Below are 10092 nucleotides of genomic sequence, written 5' to 3' on the forward strand. Positions count from 1 at the left end.
TGTAATTGTCTCCAGTCAAACTGGCAATCAGTTAAGAAACATTTATTAAATTTCTACTAAGTGTAAGTGAAACATTGTTTCTACTTAGTGTAAGAATTAGAGACACAAGGATAAATGTAAAAGTCTTTCTCCTCACTTACTTTACCTCTAACAATGCTAATCTCAGACCCCATCTGGAAAGGAATAATTCTTATGTTACAGATCACTATTATTTTTTGTTCTACAGTGTCCTGCCATGCATGTCCTTGTGGCTCACATCAAGATTGTTAGTTTTTGATTTTACTTCTATTTTTAATTCAAGAGTTTTTGGAGGTAATATACTATAACAACTTGTGAATCATTTTACAAATATTACCTCACTTGATCCTCACAACAACCCTTGGAAGTGAATGTTATTATTATTTTCATTTTATAATTGAAGAAGGAATAAGGGGAAGGGATAAATATTTACATAACACCTTCTATGTACTAGGCACTGTGCTAAGCACTTTTTACAAATATTAAGTCATTCAGTCCTCACAGCAACCTTGAGAAGTAGGTGCTAGTCTAATATTTACAGTTAATGAAATTGAGAGAGACAGAAGTTAAGAAACTTACCTAGGGTCACACAGCTAGTAGGTGTCTGAGACTAGATTTGAACTCAGGTCTTCCTGACTTCATGCCCAGTGCTCTATCCATTTTACAATCTAGTTGCTGGTTAAAAAGTTGGGATTATCAACTAAAACAACTTCATATTTTCTGATCTGGGTCCTTGTGAAAGTTATGGGAAATATGAGTGTCTTAGTTATAAGATGGGTTCCAACATAATGAAAATATCAGAAAAATCATTTCTTTCTTCAGTGAAAGATAGTCTATTTTCACAAGCTCTTCTCTAAAAGAGGGAAGCCATGTATATTTCATTCAAGACTGGTTAGACAAGTTTAACACATTAAAGTTGGGCACTTGCTGGAAAAGATTAAGTCCCCCAAACTGGGCCTTTTCTGACATTAAAAAATTAATAACCAATTTGGCATGGATCTATCATTATATAATCATTGTTTCTTCCACATTAGCAGTTTTCAAGTAAGTAGAGATTTTTCCATTGGATCGTTGGTAGCCTCAGTTGTTTGTTTAGCTTGATTCACAAACTGTGAATTAAGTACATTGGTGTCTTGGGATGCTCTAAGTTTTCTTCTGAGATTGCCAATGGTTTTTACATAATTGCATATATTCTGGCAGGAGCAGACTCCATGGGAGTAAGAGAAAGAAGCATGTTGAAGTTTGTGGCTTATGTCAAAGTTAAAGCAAGAATGAGAATTCTTGATTTTTGTTGAGAGCTCCGACTTTCTTCCCATTACTTGGGTTAGCAACCTTGGAATCAGCCTTGATTTCTCACTTTCATTCACTCCATACCTCCAATCAGACATCAAGTCTTATTTCTACCTTAACCTTTCTCCCATATGTTCACTTCTCTAAATTCATATAACTGTTATCCTTGGGGAGGCCTTTATCACCTCTTTCCTGGCCAATTGTGAAAGGCTCCTAATCCAAAATGATTTTACTAAAGTGCAAATTTCCCTTACTCAGTATATTTGAGTGGTTCCCTATCATTTATAGGATCAAATATCAACTCTATTGGAATTCAAGTTCTTTATAACCTGGTCCCAATCTGCCTTTCCTACTTTATGTAGTATTCTCTTTCATGGACTCTGCCAACCAGCCATGCTGGTCTTACACTTTTCCATCTATCATCCCTGTGCTTTTACACTAGTTGTCTCAAGTGCCTGGAATGTGCACTATCCACACCTGTACATCCTACAATCCCTAGGTTCCTCCAATTGTCAGCTTAAGTACAACCTTCTGCATGAAACCTTTCCTGATCTCTCCCCCAAATTCTAATATTTTCCTCCCCACAAATTGCCTTTTATTTGTTTTGTATTCATTCTTTATGCCCATATTCAAGTTGTCCCAATAGTGTTGGTACAATTTTAAACAATTAAAAACTTAATAGCTTTATTTAAGTTATTAAGGCTTAAAACTGCAGTAAGGCTTTTGGGATACTATGTGTTTTCTTCCCAAATAGATTATAAGCTCCTTGAGATGAGGGACCCCTTTTTAGGAAAAAGTGATGAAGACAGAGGAAAATCAAAGAGACAGCAAGTATAAATGGAAATCGAACAGACATTTAATGTTTGAATGTGAAGAATTACACTTGCTTGGTCTAGTCATCTCTTAAGTTCTAAGTCTGGTGATTCTATTAGGATCCTCTGGTTATTGTAAAAAAGTAAATTCTCTGTATCTAGAAACAACACACTTTCCCACATGATTTGTTGCCCATGTAGGCTATGTACATGTTGACATGAATTAACTAAATATATTTTGTTGTCTAGATTTATTGATATATATCTTTGGAATCTCATCCACCTCTCTCCAAGGAAAACTGATTCCTTCACTGAAGAGAGCTACCTGCTTTGTACTCCAGTCTCTGAGAGAGGAGTATAGGATTACAATTATATCCACTTGCTCTCCTAAATATTACTCATCTAGGGGAATTATTGGTTCTGGGAAAAAATGGTGCTTTCCTGCCTATTACTTAATGGGTGAAGGTGTCCAGACTTAAACTATCTGACTTTGTCCCTTTGTAGAAAATGCCAGTTACATAAAAAACCATCGGAAATCTTAAATAGTGAGCAAACTAATTTATTTAAGAAGATAGGAAACAGAAATTAGGGAAGTTATAGAGAATAAAATGTACAATAAAATTCCCAACTGCACACTAGTTCTTTAGATGTGAATGAGATGAGATGTCATTCAACAAAGAGAGTAGTCCTGATTTTACCCAAGGGAAGATACCTTGAAGTCTTTATAGGGAAAACTGGAAATCAGGGATGGTTTTCTCTACATTTCTGCAAGAGAACCTTTCTCTTCTGTTTCCTGGAGTTAGTCCTTTAGGGAGTATGGAAGAATGAGTCTTCCTTGAAGAACAACCAAGAATGTCTCTCTTATCTAAAGCACTTGTGCTAAAGCTCCTCGTTATTTTTTTCCTATCATGTAGGAGATTCTCATACAAAATGCTTCAGACTTGACTGGAAACCTAGGTTATGGATAGTGCTTTGTAGTTTGTGATATACTTAATAAACATCATCTCATTTAAACCTCCCAAAAACTCTGTGAACTTAAAATCATTCACATTTCGCAGATGAGGAAAGAAGCCAACTTCATGTACTATAACTTGTTTAGCCATTCCCTTATTGGTGTTTTTTAATTTTGTTTTCATTTCTTAGCTATTACAAAAGTGCTGCTACAAATATTTTGAAAGGTATAGAACCTTCTTTTCTGTCTTTAACTTTCTTGGAGTACATTTCTAGAAGAAGGATCTCTAGGTCAAGGGTATGGAGGGTCACCTCTTCAGCACACAGATTGAGGGCTTTCCAGAATGACTCATTAATGGCTCTAATGATAGGATACCCACCAATCAATCAATAAACATTAAATGCCTACTCTGTTCCATGTAGTGCTGTATTAGTATACCTGTCTTTCCAAAATCTTTCCAATATTGACTGTTCCCACCTCTTGTCATCTTTGTGAATTGGATAAGTAAAACCATGGAGTTTTTGATTTTCTTATTATTAGCAATTTGGAGCAATCTTTCATATGGTTGCTAATATTTTGGTATTCTTTTTTTGAGAACTGTTTGTTCATGTCCTGTTGTATGTCTGTGAAATGCATTTTGGTATCATATATTTGTATGCCATAAATATGTTGGCTATCTGACGCTTTTAAAAAAAATGTGTGCTAGGTATTTCTTTCCCTTGTTGTGTGACTTTTATTGGTGCAAAATCATTTCCATTTCATGTCACATTCTCTATTTTATCTTTTTTTATTGCCTTTATCTTTTGTTTAAGAATTTTCCCTTTAGCTACAACTATAAAAGGTACCTGATTTGGTATTTAATAATTTTTTAAAAGTATGATCTTCAACATTTAGTTCATGTTTTCATTTTGATCTTATTGTAGAATTTGACATAAAGTGTTGGTCAAATCTAATTTCTGCCAAACCATTTTCCAGTTTTCCTAGCAATTCTTGTCAAATAGGGGATTTTTTCACGATACTTTTTGATTTCAGGCTTATCAAACACTGGTTTGCTGATTTAAATTATTTCTGATCAATCTTTATTAAGTTTGTTCCAATGACTTATGTTTATGTTTTTAACTATTATCAGTTTCTATATTTAACTGTTTTATAATATAATTTGAGGCCTGCAAGTGCTATTCCCCTTTTGTTCCTACTTTTTCATTATTTACATTGAGATTCTAAAGATCTTTCCTTTTTCCAAATGACATCTGTTACTATTTTCCCTAGTTGTATAAAGAAGACTCACTTGGTCATATGATTGGTATAGATATTATTTATTTGTAAATTAATTAGATACTACCATAACTTTTACTAGTTCATCCCAGGCCTGAACATTTACAATTCTTTCAGTTTTTTGTCATTTTTTTATTTAAAAGTTTAAAAAAATTTATATGTTTTTATATAGCACATAAGTGTTCCTGAGTAGACTAGCTTCCAGCTATTTTATAAATTCTGCAGTTATTTTCAATAATATTTCCTAATTTATTACTTTCCCTAGTTTTTGTTACCACTATATGTAGTGGACTTAAAACTCAATATGAATCAATAGTCTTATGATAAATCCAGAAAACTATCCCTTTAAGGCATCAGAAACAAAGCAAAACAAACCACAAGAGGGTATAATTCACCTATACTCTGCCATCTCAGACAACAACCAAAATTCAGTTCTGGCTACCACATTCTTGGGAAGGACATTGATGAATTGGAAATTTTCAAAGGGAGACAACCAGGATGGTGAAGAGACTCGAGTTCACATCATATGAGCACTGGTTGAAGGAACTAGAGATATTTAACCTAGAGTTGGAGGCAGATCCAATTTAGTGGGGAAATGTGTTTTAGAAATTGAAGGTCTGTCATAGGGAAGAGGTATTAGATTTATCTGCTTGGCCCTGAAAGTTGGGATTAATGAATGGAAGTAGCAAAGAAACACATTTAGGCTTGATCCAGGACATTTCTCCTAATAATTATGGTAGCTCCAAAGTGGAATGAGCAGCTTGCCTCTGGAGATGATTGAATGTCATCAAACAAAAGTTTAATGGCATCTTGTCAGTTTTATGTAAAGAGGGGATTTTTTTTCAAGTACAGGTCACACTAGAATACAATTGAAGTCCCTTCAACTTTGAAAATTATTTGAGATTCTATATTAATCTTGTATCATATTTATTATGGGCTATCTCATGGGAAGCAATTAGATTTTTTCTTTTTGAAAACTAGATTAAATGAGTGCAAAGAATTTTGAAGAATGGATACATTATGTGACTTGAAACATGAAATCTACATATCCTGGACATTCTTGAATAATTTTTGTCCTCCGTGATCTTTGATATAGCTACTGTAAAATACTAGGATAATATCATGTTTCAGCTATTCAGTCTTAACTGTATATCAAACTGTGTCAAAATGATCTCTCCAGAATTCTCTCATTTTCAGTCTAATTTGGGATAAAATGTCATATTAATTTAGAAATATTTCCCAGGAGAGATGTATGGCCTTTGAAAGAATAGATATAATAGCATACCTTGTGAAAACAAGAACAAGGTAAATTTGCTACAGAAAATGCCTTTCAGAAGAACAGGGGGGCTTGTGGAGAAAGGCAGATTGGAGATGTAATTTTTCTTTCCTTCTTTTAGTCATCTGATGTTCAGGATAGCTGATAAAACCAGAGGTTGAAACAGCCTGGGCTTTTTCCAATCGTGTGACTTCTTACAGAACAAATTATATGTAATGAGACTTAATATTTTTTGCAAAGAAGGTGGACTGCACCATCCTATGCTATGACTGAGTTTACCGATAGTGCCCAATGCTTGCATGTAATGTGCAATTATTGAAAATAAATGATGCATTTAATTCTTAGGCACCCCTTGGATGTAATCTGCAACAGGATGAGACCCTTACAATCAGATCTTATTCCCATACCATGCCGTAAAAACAAACATGAAAATAAATGGGGGATTCAGGCAATATGATTGCAAGTGTTTGTCTGAGTAGCAGCTGTGGTTGGTAAAGTAAGTTATTTAATACAACTCTCAAATACAACCCTCAAAGATTGAGGAATGGACCTGATGGACATGAGTCATTTCAGCTATTTCTAATTCCCCCAGGGAAAATGTGATGTGTTGTAGTGATTAAAGTGTGTAACAGACTTTTTATTCCTTTGAATCACATTAAGAATGGTCAATTCAAACATATACTTTTAAGATTCTCCCCACCTCCCAACTTTATTTCCAGAGCAGTTCACTCTTTCTTAATGGAAATAGGTTAAGACCCTGATTTTTAAAAGGTGGCTTGGATCAAGTTATGATACAGGCAGATATTTAATTGGATCTGCAAGCCAGGTGGCTAATTGATTAACCACTGCATTTGGGGGATAAAACCATCAACTAGCAGTTAAATATTTGCACGTGTAGCTAATTGCTGGCAGAAAAATTGTTTCTGCCAAAAGGGAAGCCTGGTTGAGACTTTTAAAATAATTTGGCATACAATGCACATTAATATTTTAAAGTACAGTTGGTACTAGTACTGTATATACCATCCAATTTTACTAATGTGTTTTTCTTAGACACCTCCCACTATGAAAGACATTTTTATGAGTATTTAGAATATCTTAGAAAACAATAGGGTAGTCTTGAAAAATCAGAGATTTGGGGCTGTTTCTACACCAGACCATATTGGTCTCAATATAGAGCTATTTAAAATATAGAACATATTCTTAAAATGAGATCTTTTGAAAGAAAAGAAGTGCTTAAATGCACCTTGAAAAATTAACATAAAATGACTATATAAAATATATTTCCGATGGAGGATCTTTAAAGCGTTTCAATTCAAATATGAATGTTTATTTTTTAAAAAATAATTACTGTCTGGTTTTCATTCTCTTCTCTACTTATGGTGTTAAAGTGTGATCATAAGTTGTATTTAGATTTAGTCTTTATAGGCCAGACTTTTGGAAGAAGCGCAGGCTATACCAGGCCAATATAATTATTGATAAATAAAGAGTTTAGTGAGTCAGGGTGTTCCCCTCCTCTAAAATGTCAAATAACAATTTTTTAAAATGTCAAATAATAATTCATTGAATTGATTAGTTGTTTTAGTGGTCTATTCTACATACCAATCCATGACCATCTGTGTGAGGGTCTTACAGGAGTGGGAAACCTGCAGCCTCGAGGCCACGTATGGTGCTCTGGGTCCTCGAGTGTGGCCCTTTGACTGAATCCAAACTTCATCGAACAAATCCCCTTAATAAAAGGATTTGCTCTACAAAACTTGGACTTAGTCAAAAGGCTGCACCCAAGGACCTAGAAGGTCACATGTGGCCTCGAAGTTGCAGGTTTCTCGCCCCTGGGTAGAACATTTCTTTAACTAGATTTTGTGGGTGAACTCCAAGAGCTATGGTGGATACTTTAGCAGCCTCATAAAAATTGTCAAGTCACTTATTCAGTAAATTTCAGTTCAGGGTCCAGGAAGAATGAATTTCTCAGAATCTCTGCCTAACAGCCAGTAACTTATATGCCTGAGGTTCTGTACCACTGTAGATTGTAGGTTTGAACAGATTTATTTTGGGAGAGGTGGTGGTAATAGAGACAAATTAAAACTTCTGAATTAAAATGAAGTAAAAACGTATAGATACTACCATGTTGCCGTAGGCAAATTCTCAGGTTCAGCAGTGAAGATTCCTGAGAGTGACTTTTGTTTTGGTGGAAAATATCTGATTACTGAGTGTAGCACAGAGGAGCCTTCTTTGTGGAATGAATGAATCTGTGTGGACTGAATAATATGTGACATTACTGAGGGGAAGTAGGGTTAGAGGTAAAAAAAAGATGAAAGGAAACTTGGTCTGATAAATTTCGATTGCTTTAAATTTGGGGCAGATTGAATTTTAAGTTCACTTCTGGATAATAATTTATTTCTCTTTAAATGTACAGTGTAAAAAAAGTGGTTCAATAAAGTTAGCTAAGTTGTAAGCTCCTTGTCATCTACTTTTATTTAATCCTTTACCGTTTAGTACAATGAAAACACAGAGGTGGTTAATAAATGCTTGTTTAACTAAATGAAATGGAATTGATTTGGAATTCCTTCCTCTAATCTTAACCTTTCCCTTTGTCTCTTTTGTGTATCCTTAAAGAGGAATAGATACTTGATCTTATTGGATTTCTACCTCCAACCTCCTTTTAAAGGAGGATTTAGCTCATCTGGTGGGGAAAGAGCTCAATAAAAGAAGAAATCCAGATTTATCTTAGTTGTGGGAGCTGCCCCATCACCACAACCTACCTATTTAGGACTTGGCTTTAACTTTTCTTCCCTGTTTTTGCAATCATGCTTGTTACCAAGGTCCGGGCTTCCCCTGTTGACCTTCTCCTGGTGAGAAGGGCGAGCTCCAGCTGTAGCCTGCCAGCACACCAATGCGACAGCTTCAACAGATGTTTGCACTCCATGGACTCATGTTCCCTTCTCAGCAGGATTCCCTATTGGATGATGGGACCAAACATCCCACTGAAAGGGATGCTGTAAACTTGTAGGGGCTGAGCCAAAATGCATAAAGGGATCATCTCTCAGCAACCCAATGGTCCTTCCGGATCTTTCACTAGGCCTTTGGGTGGTAGGGACTGGAACTGCTTGGCAGTAGAGGACTTTGCTGCATAAACCAAGGCAAAGGAGTTAAATGAATGGAAAGAAGTTAAAAACTCCTCGGAGCTGGAGAAAGATTATGCTGGCTTACTTATCGGGATCCCGCTGAGCCCAGTTGTAATTGGAATGTACCCTTTGTAAAGTTTATTGGGTCCTGGAGCGACTTGTTACTGAACCGGTCAATTAATCTATTTTTTTTTAATGAGTTAGGGGATTTCCTTTGGCAGAAAATCACCAGGAAACCTGACCAAATGCCCAGAGCTCAGGGAAAGACTGCCCTTTCCTTGAAGAAAATCTTCTTCAACAATTAAGGGGGGAAATAGACACCTCTCGCTACAGGTGGCAAATTGGACTGATCCAGGGACCAGAGAGAGAAGATTTTTAGCATGGGCTGGGGTCACAGAGGGAAGAAGCACCATGAAACTAGATTACTCAAGAGCAGTGATTGGAGTTTGAGGAAATAAAACTGTTGAGTCTCCCTGCTGAGAGACAAATGATTTCTATTTAAAAACCTGTTTGTTCCATGCTGTAACTCCCAATGTAGCAATAATTAATGATATCAGAAGGTTAAGAACAACGCTCTGCTGTGCTCGCTCTGCTCTAGGCATGAAATTGGATTAAAGTGAAGATAAACTTAGGTATTAAATCTGTTGAGGAAATCAGTAATTATGTCAAAATTCACAAATTTGGAGCTATTTAAGTCAGTCAGGTTAGCGTTAGGCCACTGGCCTAGGTTTTTGCCTTGTTGGCAGAACTGAGGTAATGTGACTTGAGACACTTTGGATTTAGTGAAGACAGAAATATCACAAAGGAACATGGCATGTGGAACAGTTGCTTCCTTGGGTCTTAGGCCTGAATGTGGTCTCCCCTTTTTCCTTCCTTCCTTCCTTCCTTCCTTCCTTCCTTCCTTCCTTCCTTCCTTCCTTCCTTCCTTCCTTCCTTCCTTCTTTCCTTCCTTCCTTTTTTTCTCATTTCTTTTTTTCTTTCCTTCTTTCATTTCCCCAGTTACAGTTATCAGCAGGGAATCTTTTGTATGAACACTACACTACATGTTCAGCAAAGCTATTCTCTTGACTTAGGTTTGATTTCCAAGCTTTGCAGGACTGTTTTTATTTTGGTTGCAATAGATTTGAGGAAAAACCTGTAAAAAGAATAATTGGATTTTTATGACATTTGGTGTTATCAAATTGATTGAATAGCTGACCTCTGTAAGCAGAGGTAGAACTAGTAATTTTGGCATCAGGGACAAATTCAGGCATGTAAAAGATAGTCCTCACAGGTCTGATGAAGTATCACTAGACAGCACTTGGGAGAAAGGTGAGCAGTGGAGGTGGCAAGTGAGATCTTGGTAGT

Source organism: Notamacropus eugenii, chromosome 1, assembly GCF_028372415.1.
Source record: "Notamacropus eugenii isolate mMacEug1 chromosome 1, mMacEug1.pri_v2, whole genome shotgun sequence".
Taxonomy (NCBI): domain Eukaryota; kingdom Metazoa; phylum Chordata; class Mammalia; order Diprotodontia; family Macropodidae; genus Notamacropus; species Notamacropus eugenii.